At 44.4% G+C, this 22,228-nt stretch overlaps 2 long non-coding RNA genes across 2 annotated transcripts; both read right to left on the bottom strand.

Moving 5' to 3' along the window:
- Positions 1-923: 923 nt before the first annotated feature.
- LOC145430541 (uncharacterized) lies at positions 924-2,526 on the bottom strand. The gene is made up of 2 exons (XR_013911123.1): positions 2,384-2,526; positions 924-1,658 (listed from the first exon to the last, which is right to left on the bottom strand). It is a non-coding gene; the product is annotated as an uncharacterized LOC145430541 (long non-coding RNA).
- Positions 2,527-17,457: 14,931 nt separating this feature from the next.
- Positions 17,458-18,356, bottom strand: LOC145430537 (uncharacterized). Its single transcript, XR_013911119.1, has 3 exons — positions 18,227-18,356; positions 18,030-18,141; positions 17,458-17,949 (listed from the first exon to the last, which is right to left on the bottom strand). It is a non-coding gene; the product is annotated as an uncharacterized LOC145430537 (long non-coding RNA).
- Between the last annotated feature and the right edge of the window lie 3,872 nt (positions 18,357-22,228).

The raw sequence follows: 22,228 nt of genomic DNA, 5'->3' as shown, positions 1-22,228 counted from the left end.
CTATCTTTCCACAGCAAAAACACACATCTCTACTCTTATCTTTCTGTCCTCTGAAACCTCCCTGCTGTGCTGGAGCAGGTGATCCTGCATACATTAGTTTCTCACTTTCTTCTGGATCTACAACATCAAAATTCAACATCATCTTAACACTTTTAGCTTTCGTGGTAGTAGGGAAAAGATCTGCACTGGCCTTCAGTTTTACAAGCTTTAAAAAAGCATCTTTACTCAGTTCATAGAGATTATTAGTAGCTGTCACTTTTAGCAACTGAGAGCATTCAGGGTGGATATTGTTCAAAAAGGTAGTAATGAAAATCTGATCATTTCCATCCTCTGGCATGCATGCCTCATTAGCCCAACAGTGCATAAAGCGTTTTATGAATACTAGGATAGATTCATCAGGCTTCTGTTTACACATAGTTACTGCATTTAAGTCAATTTTGTCTCTGGACATTGTTAGCAGGAATCTCTTTAGATTCCTAAAGAAACCGTTGATTTTGTTATCTTTTACCCACAAGAACTCTGCAGTTGTGGATGCTTTATCATGCTGTGGATTTAATTCATCTATCTCTTCTATGAGTTGTGACTCGGTTACTCCAGGAATGCATTGACACAATATGTACCTGTAATCCGGACCACCCAAATGGTGATATCTGGTACTTCTCTGTAATGCAAAGACAAAGGCTGTAGGATTTTTAAGAGGATCGGGAAGCTCTTTAATAGTTACCACTAATTCTGAGATTTTAGGGGGCTGAATACAACACTGATCTCCTATTATCATCACTACAGTTGTAGACAAAGTCAGTCACATAAGCACTTCCACATGTTCTGGATACGTAATCATGGAAGTCTTCACCGATTCGCGGACGTGGGTTACATGTAACCGGAAGTGGGAGTCGTACTGAGCCGTTATTTGTGACTTTATATTTTATTTTTTTTTGTTTTACAGTTAATTTCGATTTTTTATCGGACCTGTCTGTGGTCTTTGAATTATTCTGACCCATGTTCAGTGATTTCCAGAGGGGTTTACACGCTTGAAGGATTTATGTTAGTATTTTGCTGCGGCACGGCTGAGGTTACTTTAAATTTTATCGCTAGCTAGCAATTTTTTATTTTTTTTTGGGTGAGCAACTTCTCACTTAACGAGCAACTTCTCGCAAGACAACAGGCAACTTCCTGTGTCTCTCTGCTTTTAATTTACTTTATTCGGGGACTAAGGAAGTCGTCAGTGTATCCCATTTATCTGGGCCACTAAGTGAAACTTCATCAGCATATCCCGTTTCTTTATGGATTGATCACTGAGAAAGGTATAATACAGTCCCATATAAATATAAAAGACACGTATTTACCTTCGTCAGGAAATCCCACTTCTGACACCAAATTGAAGGAAATCTCCGTCCCTGGTTTCTCCGTGGATCGGGTTTCCTCCGAGGCGTGGGCACCTATAAGCAGAGTTTTGTATAAGATTCAAAATTATTCAAAGTAACACTCAGGTATGCCGTTCAGCTGGGTTAGTTACGACGTCGGGAGCAGTTAGGAGAACAAAATGATACAGAGACTGTTCAGGTTGCTTTCCCAAAATCAACTCAAAGGTTTATTCATAATACAACAGTTTATATAGAGGAAAAAGGTTCGTGTGTCAGCAGATTCTCAGTTCAAACCTGTCAGGAATCGCTGTGCGGCAGGCAGGAGTTGGACCCAAAATGCAGGACTCACAGACTCGGGGAGGTGAACTCAAAACACAGCTTTATTTGCTGGGAGAACAAACATACAAACTAGACTAAACTGGGAAACCATAAACTAAGAACTCACAGGGAGACACAGGGAGATCCACACACAGCATGAGGGACGACGTCACGCTGAACAGAGGGAGACGCAGACAGAAATACACAGAGGGTAAACGAGGAAAGTGGGAACACACGGGGAACACAGGTGACACTGATAATCATAACGAGACAGGGCGGGGTGAACTGAACATGACATGTACGGGCGTGAGAGTCACAAAGTAAACAGGAAGTGCACAGAGGTTCAGACAGGAGGAGAGAGAGCACGGGGAAAACACAGACATAACGGGCTGGGGAAACATGAAACAACCACAAAGGGAGACGAGGGCTCATAAATACACAGGGCACACAGGGGGGGGAGAGAGAGCACGGGGAGAACTTGGACATAATGGGCAGGGGAAACATGGAATAAAACATAAGGAGAGACGAGGGCTCACAGATACACAGAGGGGCACACAGGGGGTAAAAGCCATGAAGGGAAAACACTTAGGGAACAACACAACAGGGCAACTCAGAAAACATGGCCTAAATAAGGAACAAAATACAAACATACAAGAAAACTAAGAACACTGGGCCAACATGGCCCAGGACCATGACAAAACCGGTACAGACCAAATAAGGAAGCGTCTTCCTGCCCTCTGAGCAAAGAAGTATCCTTTGTATAGTTTATCAGTTCAGCTACAATTTATGATTATCCCAGCGAAATACACTCCTAGACACAGAATACAGAGTTCTTTCATTAGTGAATTCTTTTTTTTTTTTTTTTTTTCTAAATGACATCAGAAACAGCAGTATGCGACATTACGTGATGGCAGAGCTTCAGTTCATCCTTTGTCATTTTTTTTTTTTTTTTTTTTTTTTTTTTTAATAAATAGGACAGGGGGAATGAATGAGAGAGAGAGGGGGAGAGAAAGAAAGAAAACCAAAGGGGAGAAGAGACGGTGAGAAGGGGGGGGAAGAGAGACAAAAAAACCCCCAAAAAACTCCTGGGTCACCTGTATGGAGAAAAAAAACAAACAAACAAACAAACAAACAAAAACAAACAGAGGAGACAGCAAACAACAAAGAGCAACATAATAATAGAGAAAACAAAGCACCATACCATCACAATAAACTAGCTAGTCATAGATATCAGTATTTACTAAGTAATAAACGATATTGTGCAGCACGCAAGATAGACAGCGCACAGTGTGCTTTGAGGCAGCAGCCAAGAAAGCTTTAGTCCGCGTCTGTGAATACCCATGTGTGCATACCTGTGTGGATCAGCATGCTTGCATTCCAAAGGTTTCTCCATGTAATGATCTGCTAGGGAGTGTGGGGGGGCCACAGCCCCGTCCTCCAGGGTGTGAAGCGGGTATGGAGGAGATCAAAACTCCAGACATCCAGAGGCCCCCAGAACACAAGAGACCATGGAAGACCAACAGAGGGGCAGCCGCGCCACTGTCCCAGTAAGAGCTGAGGAGAGTCCCAGATGAGGGCTCGCCCAGCAGCCGCGGAGCAGAAGTCAGGGGGAGTTGCAGTGACGCGCCCGTGAGCTCCGCCGGCCCCCAGCTGCGCCTGAGTGACCGAGCCCTAGGCCGAGAGGCCGGGGGCACCCCACCTCCAAAGGGGCCCGAGCGAGCCCCAGGCCCCAGGCCCCGACAAGCGGCCGCCAAGGAGTGAGCCGGTGTGAATTCTGAAACAAACCACCTGGCCTTTAACAAGCCTTTTTCTAAGAGATAAAGAAGGGAAGATGGGAGTAAGGGAGTGATCTCTGTGGTGTTTTCAACCTTGAGGTACCATCCTGTGATTCTTACACATTAATTCTTGGGTCACAGAGAAAGAGAAAAACAACTAGTAAATGGGCCTTATTGAGTATTTACAATAAGGCAAATAACACAAATTTCTAATTTGTGTTGTACAGTTATTTCATTTTTAACCTTAATTTATATTTTATTCCTTCCTAGTTAAATTTACCCTTTTTAATTTTTCATATTTATTTCCTATCTTATTCATAGCCTTTTCCTTTTTTGTTCTCTTTAGGTCACGAGCAGTTGTCCAAGCATTTCACTACATATCGTACTGTGTATGACTGTGTACGTGACAAATAAAATTTGAATTTGAATTTGAATTTGAGTAACAGTTTTCCTGTATAATATCACTATAAAACAATATCCTGTAAATGCTACCATGGTATCAAAATATCACAACAATAACTCTTCCAAAATAATTAGACACTCAAGCAATGGCACTGGATTCACTACTGACACCAGGTGAACTCCAGGAAGCCCTGATAAGTATGCCCTAAAATAAGGCTCCAGTTCCAGACGGCTTTCCTGCAGAATTTTACTAAGAATTCTGGACAATTGTGGCACCAGTATTCCACGGAATGTTGCAGGAAATTGAGGAAAATGGCAGACTACCACCAAATGTGAATTCTGCAAACATTAATCTCCTACTAAAACCAGGCAAAGACCCTGTATATCCCTCAAGCTATCGTCCAATATCCCTTATAAATGTAGACCTTTAAATAATCTGCAAAGCTCTCTCAAAGAGACTGGAGAAAATAACCCCCCTCTTAATTCATCCTGACCAAATTGGTTTCATAAAAGGTAGGCACTCATCAACAAATACACGTAGATTACTTAATTTGATAGACTACTCATACAGTAAAAACCTAGAAACTACAATATTCTCTTTAGATGCAGAAAAAGCATTTGACAGAGTTAACTGGAAATTTCTATTTGCAACTTTACACAAATTTGGTTTTGGATCTTCTTTCATTAACTGGTTAAAAATATTATATAACTCCCCAACAGCTTGTGTCAGAACAAATGACCAGACATCCTCCAGCTTCTGGCTCTTGAGGGGCACCAGGCAGGGATGCCCACTCTCCCCTTCACTGTTTGCAATTTTTATTGAACCACTAGCAGCAGCAATTAGACAGAATTCAGTAATTAAGGGCATAAAATGCAAGAACGCGGAACATAAAATCAGCCTTTATGCGGATGATGTGTTACTCTGTCTCCAAAACTCACAAACCCTCTGGGGTGATTGAATTGATAAACTCTTTTGCAAGAATATCAGATTACTCAATTAACTGGTCAAAATCTACAGTCCTACCGATTAATTGCTCCCTCCATAATTCCTCTTCTACACCACTGCAATCGGGAAATATAAAATATTTAGGTATTAATGTTTCTCCCAAGCTTGCAGATCTAACTAAATTAAACCATATCCCACTTTTAAAGAAGGTAGAAGATGATCTGGCTAGGTGGAAATGTCTACCCATATCACTCATGGGAAGGGTTGCCGCTATAAAAATGATGGTCTTACCAAAAATAAATTATTTATTCTCAATGATCCCAACTAAACCGCCACAAGATTGGTTCAGATCTCTAGATTCATGTATGTCCAAATTCCTTTGGAAAAATAAACCCCCACGTATAAGCTTAAAAACACTACAAAAGACCAAGGATAAAGGAGGACTAGAACTGCCTAACTTTCAGCACTACTTCTTAGCCAACAGGCTTCAGTTTATCTCAGGATGGCTAAAACATACCCTCTTAGATGAACCTTGGCTAGATGTAGAACAAGCACTTTGCAATAATCTAGAGATCTCAGACCTACCATTTATCAGCTCAAACATCCAACAACATGAATGCTTTAAAAGCATCAACATCAGCTCTTCTCTGACAGCATGGTGGGAGTTTCTAAAATTGACGGCGTCTTCATTAATCCCATGCAAACGTACACCTATCTGGAACAACCCTGACATATTACAAAACAATAATATGATAAACTTTTCAGATTGGAGTGGTAATGTCATGATCCTGGGTCTTTTGACCCAGCGTTTTGAGTTTGAGTTTATTTTGTTCATTAGGTTATCTAAGTTCATTTGGTTATTAGACTCCTTGTGTTTTCTTCCCCTGTATTTAAGTTTCCCCTCAACCTTCGTGTTTCATGCTGCGTGTCTTATGTTATCAAGTTTGTATTATCATGGCTGTCTCATGTAAATGGTAAATGGCCTGTATTTATATAGCGCTTTCTAGTCCCTAAGGACCCCAAAGCGCTTTACACAACCTGTCATCCACCCATTCACACACACATTCACACACTGGTGATGGCAAGCTACAATGTAGCCACAGCCACCCTGGGGCGCACTGACAGAGGCGAGGCTGCCGGACACTGGCGCCACCGGGCCCTCTGACCACCACCAGTAGGCAACGGGTGAAGTGTCTTGCCCAAGGACACAACGACCGAGACTGTCCAAGCCGGGGCTCGAACCGGCAACCTTCCGATTACAAGGCGAACTCCCAACTCTTGAGCCACGATCGCCCCATGTTTCCTGTTTTATTTTGAAAGAGGTCCTGTGTTCCTGCATTTTGTTTTACTCTTCCCCTGTGGCGTTGTTAAGTTCATGTTGATTTACTGTGCCTTTCTGTTCCATGTTTCAGATCCCTATGTTCTGTCTCCCCCAGTCTGTTAAGTTCACATGTCTTGAGTTCCGTCAGTGTGTTTCCTGTTTTACTTTCACAGTTCGTTCTATGTTAATGTTTCTAGTTTTGCTTCCCTTGCCTCGTCCTGCTTAATTACTCTCAGCTGTGCTCTCCTCCTGTGGCTCATTCCCCCTCGTTATCCCTCAGTGTATTTAAGCCCCATGTTTCTCTTTGTCAGTGTTGCGTCCTCCCTCATAGCTGTGTGATTTTTCCCTGTGGCTCCTTGTGCTTTAGTTTTCCCAGTTTAGTTTAGTTTATTTTGTATTGTTTTTCGTGTCCCACTCCACGCCAGCAATAAAGCTGTGTTTTTTGAGTTTACCTTTTGACTCTGTGAGTTTGCGTTTGGGTCCTACTCTTGCCTGCACACAGCCGTATTGTGACAGGTAAAGGAATCAAATACTTAGAACAAATATTAGAAGGAACAGAATTTATTTCATTTGACGGACTAGTTACACAATATGGGATCAACAAGAAAAGATTTTTAGAATATCAACAAATTAAATCCATAGTAAAAAAGAAATTTAAACCGGGTCAAGTTGAACTACAAACACCACCAAGTGTGGTTCAATTTCTTACTCTTAAAACCCCCAGATTACTATCCAAAATATACAGAATGCTTTCTAAAACAGATGAATCAATATCACTTCCTATTGCAAAATGGGAAGCGGATTTATCAGTTAACTTAGACCAAAACTTCTGGTCTCAGATTTGCTTAAAAACCTTTCATCTAATTAGAAATCCCAATTAATTCAATACAAAGGTGGGTCCGGGACGGGCGTGGGGTTGTGGGGGTGCTCCATCTCTGGGCTGGGGCCCTGGCTGGGCCTTGGGGGGGTTTGGTCCCGGTTGGTATGTTGCCGGGGTTGTGGGCGGGTGGGTGTATGGGGGCCCGGCCCTGGCGCAGGGTGCCGCCAGTGCATCGAGCTACCTTGGGGGCTCTTGGACTGGTGGGGGAGGTTGTTACATCTTGCAGGAGCTCTCCTCTCTTCAGGAACTCTCTGCAGGAGGGGGAGATACAGGAAAGATGGAGGAAGATCTCAGCCTGGGCATCTATTGTCTCGTGTAGTCTGGAAGATGAGTGGGTGCAGTTTTCTCTGTGGTGGGGTCGGGTGGGGTGTCCCGGGCTCTGTGGGGGCAGGCGGCGCTGCTGTACTGGGCCCCGGTCCGGATGGGCCTGGGCCCCCTTTCCCTGGTGGGTTGCAGAGTATGGGGGTGCCTACTGGGGTCAGCGGGGGAGCTGGCCCCAGGGAGGGGTCACTTGCCCCTCCCTTCCTTCCCTCCCCATCTCCAGCTGCCTCCCTCTTCCTGCTCCACCACAATCACCCACACATGCAGGACCTTGGGGTAAAGGTGTGTCACCAGGGTGCAGGGGAGGCATCTCCCCCTCTGTCCCCTTCTGGCTACCTCTGCCTCAGTTTTATCCCACAACTTAGACATTCACATTACTCACACTCTCATTACACATACATATAGGATCTTGGGGGTTGGCACGCCACACGGACTCCAAAAGACTATCAGGGTGTACACCTCACCCCTGGCGTCGTTGCCCACCTCTCAATTTTAAATACACGTAGACACTGAGGGCTATCAGGAGGGGCTATGTGCTTACCTGCTGCTCTCTGGCAGGTAGCTCCATGCCCTCCTGGGTTTTAAATGCACCTTAGAACACACATGCATCAACACTACATATGAGCGGGCCAAGGGAGGTTTGGAGTCTTCACACACCCCCGTTCTCTGCGACCTGCTGGAGCGGGGGGGGGGGGGGGGGGGTAGGAGGAGGAGTTGGCGTCCGACTGGGGTCTGGAGTGTGGGGCCTCCCTGCTGCTGCGTAGTCGGGGCGGTCTGCTTCTCCCCACCGCAGGGAAAAGGGTAACACTACCTGGGTCTGGGTGCAGTTTCCCCCTCCAGGGACCAAGGGTACCTAGACCTGGTTTGTAGAGTACGCTTGGGGAGTGTGATTGTGTTTACAGTGTCTCTCTATGTCTGTCTCCACGTTGGTTGAGTGTGGAGTAAGCGGGTGGGAATGGATGTTTGTATCTGTGTGTGCCTGTATGTCTGTGTCTATATGTCAGGTTGGGTATCAGACGCCACCTCTCTGGGGACATCTCAGGCCCTCCAAGGTTTGGAGGCCTATCTCCCCCCCCCCCACTCCCCCTGCCAGTAGCAGACGCCCTCAGACATCGGTGCGTTGGTGGTTCTTTGTGTCCGGGGATGGGCGTCCAGGTACACACCGGCTCACTCCTTGGTGGCTGCTTATCGGGGCCTGGAGCCTGGGGCTCGCTCGGGCCACTTCGGGGGTGGGGTGCCCTCGGCATCTCGGCCTGGGGCTCGGTCACTCTGGCACAGCTGGCTGCTGGCGGAGCTCACGGGCGCGTCACTGCAACCCCCCCTGGCTTCTGCTCCGCGGCTGCTGAGTGAGCCCTCATCTGGGACTCTCCTCAGCTCTTTCTGGGACAGTGGCGCGGCTGCCCCTCTGTTGGTCTTCCTTGGTTGTGTTCTGGGGGCCTCTGGATGTCTGGAGCCTTGATCTCCTCCATACCTGCTTCATGCCCTGGTGGGCGGGGCTGTGGCCCCCCCACACCCTCTAGCAGATCATTACATGAAGGAACCTTTTATAAACGAGTGCGTCCATACTCACAGGTGTACACACGGGTGCTCACACACACAAACTACACCCTTTTTGGCTCCTACCTCAAAGCACACTGTGCGCTGTCGATCTTACGTGCTGCACAATAATGTTTAATATTTAGTATTCACTGTTATATTCCCGTAGATCATCATGATGTTTTTTATTCTATTGCTGTAGTCTTCTTCTGCTTGTTTCCTTTTTTCTTTCTCAACAGGTGATCCAGGAAAAGATAAAGAGGAAAAAACTTTTCTTGTTTTTCTTTCCCATCCCCGAGTCCAGTCTGGCCTGATTACAATAACTTAGAATAAAAATAACTAATAAAGATCAAATAAACTATGACAATCAAGTGGACCAGTATAGGAAAAGGCCCAATTGGGAAAGTAAATCTGTTGGGCACTTTTCTTGGCCTTCAGACAATAATTCTGATTGCTACAGTGCCAGACAGGACACAAAAACAACAACAACAAAAAAAAAAAAAAAAAAAAAAAGAAAGATGCTTGAGAGACTTGACCACCAAAATGTGATAGACAGATTTACCAACCTCAAGGTGAGGCGACATAAGTTAAAAGAAAAGGAAAAATCTGCAAAGCCATAGTAGTATCTGGAGTAAAGATCTTTTCATATATTGTATACATTGTACCAGAGGCCAAGGTGTCTCAGTTTTTTTTTATTTTTTAATAATATTTTGTACATTTCAAGGATTTTTTATGGATCTGTATTATATAATACATACACTTTAAAGGTGAATCTCTATCCAAAAAATGCACTGTTTACTTTTTACTCATTGTGAGCATCATTCATTATTCTCCCGCAGTAATTAAGGTCAGGATATGTATTTTTTTATTCCAATCCATTCTTCTTTAGCAGCATTTAAATAACCTTTATCAGATTTGATGGTTTTGTTACAGACTTTTCAAAAAAGTGTTTTGCTTTTCTTTCACAAATGTGGGGATTAAATTGTGTTAAAATGTACAAAACAGTGATGTCATGTTTTGTGATGAGGACCCAGGCACAGAGAGACTTGATGAATTTATGAATCTTATGATTTAATAAAGAAATTTGCAGACTTGCACAGAGAAGGTAAAATTATGATGACTGATAACAGAGACGAAGACAACAGACGACAAGGACCGGGAGGAACAGGGGTTTAAATGCACCAAGGAGACAGTCAGAGAGAACTCTGGACAACGGGAGACATTTAAGGATGCAGGGACTTTTCTAATAGTAAAAATGTAAAATCTGAATTCTATCTAATAGACTCCAGTTTGTGCATGTAAATGGAGAGTCCTCTCCACACACTGAGGTTAATTATGGAGTTCCACAGGGTTCAGTGCTAGGACCTATTCTGTTTACATTATACATGCTTCCCTTAAGCAGCATCATTAGAAGACATAGCATACATTTACACTGCTATGCAGATGACACCCAGCTCTATCTGTCCATGAAGCCAGATAACACACACCAATGAGTTAAACTGCAGGAATGTCTTAAAGACATAAAGACCTGGATGGCCGCTAACTTTCTGCTTCTTAATTCAGATCAAACTGAGGTTATTGTACTCGGCCCTGAAAATCTTAGAAATATGGTATCTAAGCAGATTCTTACTCTGGATGGCATTACCTTGGCCTCCAGTAACACTGTGAGGAACCTTGGAGTCATTGTTTAATATGTGTCTTTCACCGCACATATTAAACAAATATGTAAGACTGCTTTCTTCCATCTGAAAAACTAGTTCATGCATTTATTACTTCCAGGCTGGAAGATTGTAATTCATTATTATCAGAAAGTCCTAAAAACTCCCTGAACAGTTCAGTGGACTGGAGCAAACAGGCTCTATGCACTGATTATGAAAGGGTGGAGTCTGCACATTCTAATGTAAAGTTGTAGTTTCTTAATCTTGGCTTCCTTCACAAAAGACTATCAAAAGAAAACAGGAAGTAACAATGAAAGGGAAAGCCTATATGGAGACAGAGACTTCTGTGGGAACACAGGGGAGGCAGGTCAACCTTAAACTCAATGAATTAAATAGGAACTATAACTTACCACAACAGAAAGCAGATCACAGATGGCAGCAAAACTAAGAAAACGTATAAATTACACTGAGAATATAATCATAAAGGAACCAACCAGGAAATATCTGTTATATTAAGTAATACTCAAAATAACTCGAAACACCAGAGTGTCATTGTGGCAGTGCTGTGGTCCCTGAACATGAAGGCAGCTCTCTGTTTACCTGGCTCTATCACCCTGGTAACTAATGCTGCACCCATAACTGGGTCCAGAGCAAGTATCTGAGTTTTACTTCAAGTATTTATTTTTGTGCTTGTGGTGATCAGACCATAAGATTAGCTAGCTCTGTTTTCTCTTTTCTCTATCACCTATTCTAATGTCTCTGATTAGGGTAGTTGGAGCTTGATCCTGAAGCAGAAAGCCAGAGTTAACACAAAGAAAGCCTGGCTGTGTTGAACTTACTGTATCAGACAGACAGGGTGTGTGTGACCAAATCTCTTCCTCGTTGCACTTTTTCTTTGAAATAAACTCGACTGAGTTGCACAACAGTGAATATGCTGGTATCAAGGTTACATCATGTCAGTTTGATCTGATTTCTTTTCACAGAACAGTTTGAACTGTTTATATTTTGCAGCTTCATTGATCCAAACCAGCTTTCTTTCCTTAGGCAGCTTTATCTAGTGTGAACTCATAGTCAGCTTGTAAAGCTTTCCAGCTGTGTGCTCTGTTAGTGTAAGCCCTGTGTGTCTGAGTGCTCTCATTTGCTCTTTCTCTGTCTGGTTTATTTAATATTCTGGGATTTTGTGTTTTTTCGTGGTTTTGTCTTTTGTATTTCTAACTCCTTGGTTATCCTTTAATACTTTTATGATTTTCCAGCCCCTAGATTTTGTCTGTGTGCCTCCCTTGTGTTCATTGTCTAGTGTTCCTGGTTTCTATGTTCGTGTTGTTTCCTGTTTTACTTTAGAGTGTCCCACATTCAGTGTTTTGAGGTTTTCTTCCTCTTTGTCTCGTCAGGTCTAATAAGGTTCAGCTGCGTCTCCTTCCTGTTGTGAATTTCCATCGTTCCTCTCTGTGTATTTATTGTGTGTGCTTCCCATCATTGGATCTTCTGTTCATCTGTGTTCTCATGTCTCAGCTTCCTCGTTCCCGACTTACAGGTTTTGCATTGTTTTTTACGTTCCTTTTGGATAGCTTCTCCCAGTTCAGCTTTTGTTAGTGTTTTTCAGTTCCCCTTCGCTTGTTGTGTTGTAGACTTTTCGTACAGCCATAAATAAAGGCTCGCCTTCAGTTAAAACCTTCCCCTGTATCTGTGTCTGCGTTTGGGTCCTCATTCTCTCATCTCCACACGATCTGCCTTCGCAAATCGTGACAATGTCGTTCCATTGATCGGCTTGTTTTGTTCCTGGTGTCCTTCTCTTTGATGTGTACGCTTTATAAATAAAGTTTTATTCCTATAATGATGCTTTATGTTGTTATAAAGTGCAGATGTGGACACTGTTGTGTGTTTCAGTGAGTCTCTTTAAAGCCGTGCTTTGAGCTGCTTTTCATTAACCACCTTTTTGTCACGGTTTGCCGGGGCAAGCCGTGTGGAGTTGGAGAAAGGACCCAAAAGGCGGCGGCTCTGGTGCAGGTGAGTATTTATTTACAGGAGTGGGTACAAACAGCAATGGTGGGTGAACATGAAACCGGACACCTAAACTGGGTACAACTAGCAAAACAAACCAGAAACGAAGATGCAGGGAGGTCCGGGGAAATACATACGGGGAGACGAGGGGAAACAACACAGACGAACCAGCAACTACCATGACAGAAGACACAACTTAAATACACTCAGAGAACACAGGGAGATTACACACAGGTAGGGAACACAGCTGGGAGTGATTAACGTGACGAGACTAGGGAGGCAAACTGAAAACACTCACATAAGACGCAGACCTTCACAATAAAACAGGAAACACATACACGCAATGACATAACACACCAACTTAACACAGACTGGGGGACACAGAACATAGGAACATGAACCATGAAACAGAAGAGTACAAACACCCAAGGCAACCAAAACCACAGAATACTAATAAACTAACATAAACACGGAGTCGCAGACTCCGGACCATGACACTTTTGTAGTTCCACTGTTTGCTCAGCAGTAGTGATGTGCAATACCACTGATTTCCTTTCCGATCCGATACCAAGTAATATTCAGGGTGGTATCGACGATACTGATCCGATACCAATACTTTGTACAAAAATTTATTCTATTTATTGGATCTCAAGTTATAGCGTCATAATGATTACAGGACATCAGATTTCTTGTTCTTATCACTTAATAATGCAGAGTTCATCACATAGAAATAAAAAAACTGAAGTTGTGCTATTTGAGCACGTTGCCTGCCTGCAGCACTAAAGGACTCAGTAAGAGACGTCTGTCTCGCCCTAGCAGCACCTGTCCCTGTCCTTCTCTTCAGTTCGCCTCAACATAAGCTCTTCATATTCTGTGATATGAGTTACTCTGAGGTGTTTGACGAGGTTAGTGATGTTGCCACAACCATACATGCCAACCCTCCCGATTTTTCCGGGAGAATCCTGAATTTCAGTGCCCCTCCCGAAAATCTCCCGGAGCCACCATTCTATCGAATTTCTCCCGATTTTCCACCCGGACAACAAAATTGAAAAACCATGTCTCAGAATTCATAATTCAGCCCAGCCAATTCCAGTTTCCAGATACTTTTAAATATTACTCTTATTTCTCTTTCTGGGTCACAAAAAAACTTTTAACATATTTTCAGGTGAGAATGTAGCTGTGTAAACTTCAAATATCTGAGCTGACACATAGTCTTCAAACCCCCGCGGTCTTTCGCTACTCGGGTTAAACATGATATATAAGTCACTTTGATAACTTAAACATGTTATTGTTTGGCTTTTTCAGTGTTTTATTTGTTCGTGAGTAAATCGGTTTGGCTGAGATTAAAGTTATTAGATTAGATTAAATTAAATTTAACTTTATTAATCCCTCGGGAGGGTTCCTCCGGGGTTTTCACACAGCTGAATAAACGTCAAACAGAAAACTGATTAAACAAAGTGTGAGACGGTCGAGTGTTTACATCAGTGCCTGGTTATATTTTAGATAGCAAGGAGCAGACGGCCGAGTTTCACTCCACCAAGGGAGCTCATGACGTACTACCCGGCTTTCTTTAGACCGCGAAGGCCGGGTCCTCAGGTGGAAGCAGCCTCTGAATTTGGACACCCCCGCTGTTTCTGGGCCGGCCAATAATAACGGTGACATTTAACGTATTTTATCCGATAAATAAACACTGTAAAATGTATTTATCGACCCCCCACCAGCCCTTTTGAATGTCTCCCTAATTCTGAGGTCTCAAGGTTGGCAAGTGTGGCCACAACACCTCACTTTTTGCCACATGTATCGCAAACCACGTCTCGGCTGTTTGTGGAGGTAAAATACACCCGCAAATTACTCCAATTACGTTCAGCCATTGTTGTGAGTGCGCACCCAGCGGCTGCGAGACATTTATACAGCTGTATTTCGCACATGACTATGAAAGGCGGAAGAGGAAGTAGTTCCTTTGAATGTAGACAATCCGAATGATATAGTTTCTTTCCACTGTGTTCCTGTTAATGATAAATTACAAATTTACCCTAAATTACTAAAATATCAATATTTTAATGTGAGAATCGATTCTAGAACATAAATGATTGGTATCAGAGGAATCGATATTTCAGGATCGATCCGCACATCACTACTCAGCAGAGGGCGTTGCTCAGCACAGATCACAGTGTTTGCTGCTGCGTTTTTCTCTGATCATGTGTGGAACTCCAGCTTTGTAGATTCAAGCTGACAGATCGTATATACAGCCTGTGGAAAGGCTGGGAGGTTTATTATGAACAGAACTGAAGGTTTCTGTATTTTTCTTCTTTCTTTTAAGAAACACAACAAACTGCTGCTGCCACGTCCACACAGAACTCATGAAACATTTTCATTCACTGTATTAGGAACATGCAGCATGACTGTAGACAATATAGTAGACACACAGACTTGGATAGATACAGCCACACTGTCACGGCTGGGAAGGCGAGCCGTGTGGTGTGGAGGAAGGAGGACCCAAGATGCAAGCAGTGGATGAAAATGCTAGTGAAGTTTATCTACAAGGTGTAGTGACAAACAAGCAGTGGGGCATGACAAATAACTGAAGACACCTAAACTGGGAGAACTAAAATAACAGACCTGGGAGCATACGACAAAGGGATGAGAGGCTGCTGACGACGAGCAGGACACCGAGTAACACAGACAAACCGGCAACAGGCAGGAGAACACACAGGGCTTAAATACACACACCAGTAATCAGGGGATGAGAGACAGGAGGGCAACACAGCCGGGAGAAATCAGAGCTGACGGGACAGGGGAAATGTAAACAGAACACACTCACATCAGGCAGAGACCTTCACAATAAAACAGGAAACTCAGACACGGGGAACCAAACAAGACACAGATCTAAACAGACAGCTTCACAAACAGACGGGGTGACACCATAGACAGACAGAGACACAGACGCAGACTCAAAGGCAGACCGAATATAACACATAGAACTCAAACAATAATAATAATCATCATCATAATAAACTAGAAAATGATAATCAACTAAAAGCGCTGGGTCACCGACCCAGGACCATGACACACACAATTTAAAGGAAGATTTTTTTAACCTCAATTCAATTTTATTTATATGGCACCAAATCACAACAACAGGAGCTTCAAGGTGCTTTATATTGTAAGGTAGACCCTACAATAATACATACAGAGAAGAACCCAACAATCATACAGAGCATACAGAGCCAACAGGTCTGTAGATGACGCCATCAACATGGCCCTACACTTCATCCTGCAGCATCTGGACTCCCCAGGAACCTACGCCAGGATCCTGTTTGTGGACTTCAGCTCTGCCTTCAACACCATCCTTCCAGACCATCTCCGAGGCAAGCTTTCCCAGATGAATGTGCCTGATCCCATCTGCCGGTGGATCACTGACTTCCTGACGGACAGGAAGCAGCATGTGAGGCTGGGAAAGAATGTCTCGGACTCCCGGACCATCAGCACCGGCTCCCCTCAGGGCTGTGTTCTTTCTCCTCTGCTCTTCTCCCTGTACACCAACTGCTGCACCTCCACCCACCAGTCTGTCAAGCTAATCAAGTTTGCAGATGACACCACCGTTATTGGGTTCATCTCGGATGGGGATGAGTCTGCCTACAGGGCCCTGTTTCAGGAAGCCGGTTTAGAAAACTCAGAGTGAAAAACGATACGCAGGGTTGAGTAACCCCGAACTGTCCAACTCGGTATATTCGGTTTCAGAAAGGCTGATAACAAGTAGTTCAGTCAACGCGGAGTTGCTTTAACCCCAAGTGAAGCGCGCGGACGAGGATACATAAAGCCCTGATCAGTGGAGCACAGATTAAGCGAGTCACCATGGAGACGGAGGGAAAGAAGGCGCGGTCAATGTATTTTACAGCGCTTGAGGCCGAAATTCTGATGGCAAAACATAGCCGACAGAGTCAATGCGTGAGTGTTAATTTAAACATTGATCTAGGTATTTCCACCCATTTAACACGTTATTTTATCATATGTTATTTTATTTGTTATTTTATACATTTTATTTTGTGACGTGATGTGAGCGCAGGTGCAACCCAACAGGCCCCAAACGTTCCTGGCAGCAAGTAAAAATGAAATATAAAAATATAGTCCAAACAGGTAAGGTGTAATTGTATTATGAGCCATAGTGCTTGGTCTGTTTGTCCGATGTAAATCAATTGCAGTTAGAGGCTACATTAATTTTCTTTCTGTAAGCACTTATTGAAATTATCTGAGCACATTACAAGTACATATTTGCTTACTCTGTATGCTCAAATGTGACCCGTTATAGCCAACAGAAAAAAAGCGGAGGCCCGAAAAACAGGTGGGGGTCCTCCACCACCACCACTCACAGAGGCTGAGCAGTTGGCCCTCAGCCAAAACAGTGGGCGCCCTGTGGCCGAAGGCATCTCTGCGGGGACATCCTCTGAGTCAATAACCCCGCAAGACACAAGTGCCTACATAGGGGGTGAATTCAAAATAATACATGATGTGCATACATCCTTTCTTCACAGTCACCTTTGCAGTGCTACTCATTCATTTGATAAACTCTTTACCATAATGGATTATTTTGTAGTGAAGTTATTTTCCTACTGATTTTGCCTTCCCTCAGTCTTGGTTGTCTTTGAGAGCATAATGACAATGAAGTGTAAGGTGCTTGGTATGTTTGTTAATTGCCATTTGGTCCCTTGTAAGTTATAAGTGACCTGTATGAACCTCATATTCTATCAGTTGATGGTGATGGTGTACTGCATCTGGTGCAGCCTCCTGTTGAGCCAGACCAACATGCAGTTGTGAGTAATACTCCACAGATTATATGAGTTTACAGTAGAACAGCAATGTTGTCTATTTCTTTACTACAGGAAAATAATGAAGAAACATTGACAGCTGTTACAGAGGAGGAAGCAACAGAGACACTTTATGAGGTTTACATCTTTTAATACTTTGTGTACAGGAAATACAGGCGACCAATAAAGCCAGTTGAACAAAAAACCTGTTTATTCTTCTTTCAACATGTTGAGGTGATGGGTCAAAAGAAATGATTGTGACATATGGTGTCTCTGACTGCTCTTCCATCTTGTATGTCCGTGGGAGGGTCAGGATGTTCATGGTTTGGATCACTGCTGTTTGGTTCAGAAGGACAGTGTTCTCCTCTAATTGTGGCAATGTTGTGAAGAATCACACATGCCACAATAATGTCACATGCCCTTTCTGGGGTGACCCTGAGTCTTTGCAGGCACTGGAACCGGGCCTTAAGCATGCCGATAGTCATTTCAACTCTGGCTCTTGTCCTGCAATTAGCCAGATTATATCGCTGCTGTGGGCCCGGTTCAGGGTCAGAGTAAGGGGTAAGCAAATAGGGTAAACATGGATACCCCCTATCACCAAGCAAGTAGCCAGTGAACTCTCCTAAGACAGAAGGATACACTTCAGTTCAAATGTCCCTGAAGCAATTGGTCTTTATATATTTTAAAGTATTTTCAACTCACCATGTCCAAATTTTGTGCTCAGTGTACATTCACGGAATATTTGTGAGTCATGGACAGAGCCTGGCCACTTGGCTTCCACATTTGTGATAATGTTGGCAGCATCACATATGATCTTCACAGTGCAGAGAACACAAATTAGCATCCATTACTATGATGAAATAATTTGTTAGTTTGAAATGCTACAGGGAACTATGTACCTGCACATTAATGCTGTGGAAAGACTTCCTGTTCACATAGTCTCCTTCATTTACTGAAGGAGCAATGATTGGAATGTGAGTACCATCTATACAGCCAATCACGCCTGGGAACCCTGAAAATACATGTAAAATTTAAGTAGTAGTTCAAGTATCACCACATCATAAATTAAGTTTTGGTCATCCTGATACCTGCAATTTTGTGGCATCCCTCTTTGATGAATCTTGTGGGTCTATGACCGGGGAACACCACAAACGAGTACAGGAGACGTTTCAGTGCAACTGTAACATTCCTGACTGCCCGACAGACGGTAGCCTTGGAAACGTGCTCAGCGTCACCAATATTATACAGAAAGCTCCCGTTTGCAAAAAACCGAAGTGCAATACAAATAATATGTACAGAACTGAGAGCATGTCCGCGATGTGTCACATGAGCAATATTAGGCCTGAGGATGTTATCCAAATAAATTATAGATTGTGCTGAGAAACGGTGACGTTCACACAGAAAATCATCAGGAAATGATAAAATGTCCAAACGCGCTCTGATCACTCTCTCCCGGCGGAGAGCTCTGCGGAGAATTTGGGCTTCACGATCTACTGGCTCTTCAAGGAAGGGGCACGCCATGTCCGACACTTCCTACTGTCAGGTTTCCGACAAAGAGGCGGAGAAGGTCAGGGTTAGTTGTAGTAAACCTGCTAGGGGGCAGGTTAGCTTCACGGCGTGTGTCGTCATAGTGACTCACTCAGGCTTCAGCTGAACTCGCTTTGTGAAACCGAAAACCCAGAGTTTTCGTTAACTCAGGGTATACTTACTCAGTTTTTCCACTAAACCGGCTTCCTGAAACAGGGCCCAGGAGGGAGTTTGAACGTCTGGTGTCTTGGTGCAGCCGCAACAAATCAAATCAAATCAAATCAAATCACTTTTTATTGTCACATCACATGTGCAGGCACACTGGCACAGCACATGCGAGTGAAATTCTTGTGTGCGAGCCCCACAAGCAACAGAGATGTGCAAACACAACAACACAAACGAGCAAAATACAAGAATGGCCAACCTGAAACTAATAAATATATGTACAATATATAATAGTGTATGCATTTCTGGATGTGTATACTAAATATTTTCCTACGTGTGTGTGTGTGTGTGTGTGTGTGTGTGTGTGTGTGTGTGTGTGTGTGTGTGTGTGTGTGTATACACATTTTTACAAATTAAATAGTAAAAAAATAAAATAAAATAAAATAATAATAATAATAATAATAATAAAATATATAAAATATACAGAGTTGAATATGTGCAAAACAAGTGGCATTACTGTACAGTATGGAGTGCATAATGTTAAAGTTCCAGTAGTGAAGCTGAGGTGTCTATGACGTGTTCAGCAGTCTGATGGCCTGGTGGAAGAAGCTGTCTCTCAGTCTGCTGGTACGGGACCGGATGCTGCAGAACCTCCTTCCTGATGGAAGCAGTCTGAACAGTTTATGGCTGGGGTGACTGGAGTCCTTGATGATCCTCCCCGCTTTCCTCAGGCACCGCTTCCTGTAGATGTCTTGGAGGGAGGGAAGCTCACCTCCAATTATCCGTTCAGAGCACCGCACTACTCGCTGGAGAGCTTTGCAGTTGTAGGTGGTGCTGTTGCCATACCAGGTGGTGATGCATCCAGTGAGGATGCTCTCAATGGCACAGTGATAGAAGGTCCTGAGGATGCGGGGGCTCATGCCGAATCTTTTCAGTCTCCTGAGAAAGAAGAGGCGCTGCTGCGCCTTCTTCACTGTTTTGTTTGTGTGTACTGACCACGTAAGATCCTCAGCCAGGTGTACGCCAAGGAACCGGAAGCTGCTCACTCTCTCCACAGCAGCGCCGTTGATGGTGATGGGGGTGTGTACTTCTCTGCACCTCCGGAAGTCCACTATCAACTCCTTTGTCTTTGCGACGTTGAGGGTGAGATGGTTGTCTTGACACCAGTGGGTCAGGGCGCTGACCTCCTCCCTGTAAGCTGTCTCATCACCGTTGGTGATAAGACCCACCACTGTAGTGTCGTCCGCAAACTTCACAATGATGTTGGAGCTGTTAGTGGCTGTGCAGTCGTAGGTGTAGAGTGAGTACAGGAGAGGGCTCAGTACACACCCCTGTGGAGCACCAGTGTTCAGTGTGATGGGGGATGAGGTGATGCTGCCCAGTCTGACCACCTGGCGTCTGTCAGACAGGAAGCTAAGGATCCAGCTGCAGAGGGAGCTGCTCAGTCCTAGATCCTGCAGTTTCCTGTCCAGCTTCGAGGGAACGATGGTATTGAATGCTGAGCTGTAATCTACAAACAGCATCCTCACATACGTGTCTCTCTTCTCCAGGTGTGACAGGGCAGTGTGTAGTGTCAGGGCTATGGCATCATCAGTGGACCTGTTGTGGCGGTATGCAAACTGTAGAGGGTCCAGTGAGTCGGGTAGTGCAGAGCAGATGAAGTCCCTGACCAGCTTCTCGAAGCATTTGCTTACGATGGGGGTCAGGGCTACAGGTCGCCAGTCGTTCAATGAGGAGATGGTGGAGGATTTGGGTACAGGGACGATGGTGGCCATTTTGAAGCAGGCTGGGACTACAGACAGAGAGAGGGAAAGGTTGAAGATGTGCGTGAACACTCCAGCCAGCTGAGCCGCGCATGACCTGAGGACGCGGCCGGGAATCCCGTCCGGACCAGTAGCTTTGCGTGCGTTCACCTTCCTGAAGCACCTCCGCACATCCTCCTCAGACACAGTGTGCGCACTGACGTCATCCGCGGTGCGCACACTGTCCGGTCTCATGGTGTTCGCTGTGTCGAATCTAGCGTAGAATACGTTTAGATCCTCACACAGAGGTGGTCTGCGGTGTGCTGGTTTTCCCTCTAAAGTCTAAAGTCAACAACCTGGTGCTGAATGCCCAGAAGACAGTGGAGATTATTGTGGACTTCAGGAAGCACACAGCCCCACTCCCCCCCATCATCCTGACTGACACCCCCATCACCTCTGTGGACTCATTCCGCTTCCTGGGTACCACCATCACCCAGGACCTGAAGTGGGAGCCCACCATCACCTCCGTCATTAAGAAAGCCCAGCAGAGGATGTACTTCCTGAGGCAGCTGAAGAAATTCAACCTGCCAACACGGACGATGCTGCAGTTCTACACTGCAATCATCGAGTCCATCCTCACCTCCTCCATCACCGTGTGGTACGCTGGAGCCACTATCAGGGACAAACAGAGACTGCAGCGTGTTGTGCGCTCTGCTGAGAAGGTGATTGGCTGCAGACTCCCATCTCTGCAGGACCTGTACACCTCCAGGACACTGGGGCGTGCAGCTCGGATCTCAGCTGACCCTTCTCACCCTGGACACAGTCTGTTTGACCTGCTCCCCTCAGGCAGGAGGCTCCGGTCCATTCGCACCAGAACCTCTCGCCATAAGAACAGTTTCTTCCCCTCTGCTGTTGGACACATGAACAATAACCGTATGACTGTTCCCACCACTAACACATGACCCTACGCTGTGTTCACTGCATCATTCCATGTTTTGGCACTGATCACCACCTGCACTCATGTATATATCTTTCTACGTAGCACTTTTAATTCTTATTCTCATGTATATATCTCATGTATATCTCATGCATATATCTTTCTACGTAGCACTTTTAATTCTTATTCTTACTTTTTTTTTCATGTCTATTTAAGCGCAATTTACGACAGTATGTTTGCACTGAAGCACCGCAGCAATTTCCTAATGTTGTAAACCTGCTCAACATTTGGCAATAAAACCCTTTCTGATTCTGATTCTGATCGCGAGCAAGCACTTTGGCGACAGTGGGAAGGAAAAACTCCCTTTAAACAGGAAGAAACCTCCAACAGAACCAGGCTCAGGGAGGGGCGGGGCCATCTGCTGTGATTGGTTGGGGTGAGAGAAGGAAGACAGGATACAGACATGCTGTGGAAGAATTCACTGTGAACTGAACATCTTTTTGTTTTTAATTGTCACTGATAGATGTCAC

This window comes from Astatotilapia calliptera, chromosome 8, assembly GCF_964374335.1.
Source record: "Astatotilapia calliptera chromosome 8, fAstCal68.1, whole genome shotgun sequence".
Classification (NCBI taxonomy): domain Eukaryota; kingdom Metazoa; phylum Chordata; class Actinopteri; order Cichliformes; family Cichlidae; genus Astatotilapia; species Astatotilapia calliptera.
Note: the sequence above shows the minus strand (reverse complement) of the source record. Positions and strands in the feature narration are given on the sequence as shown.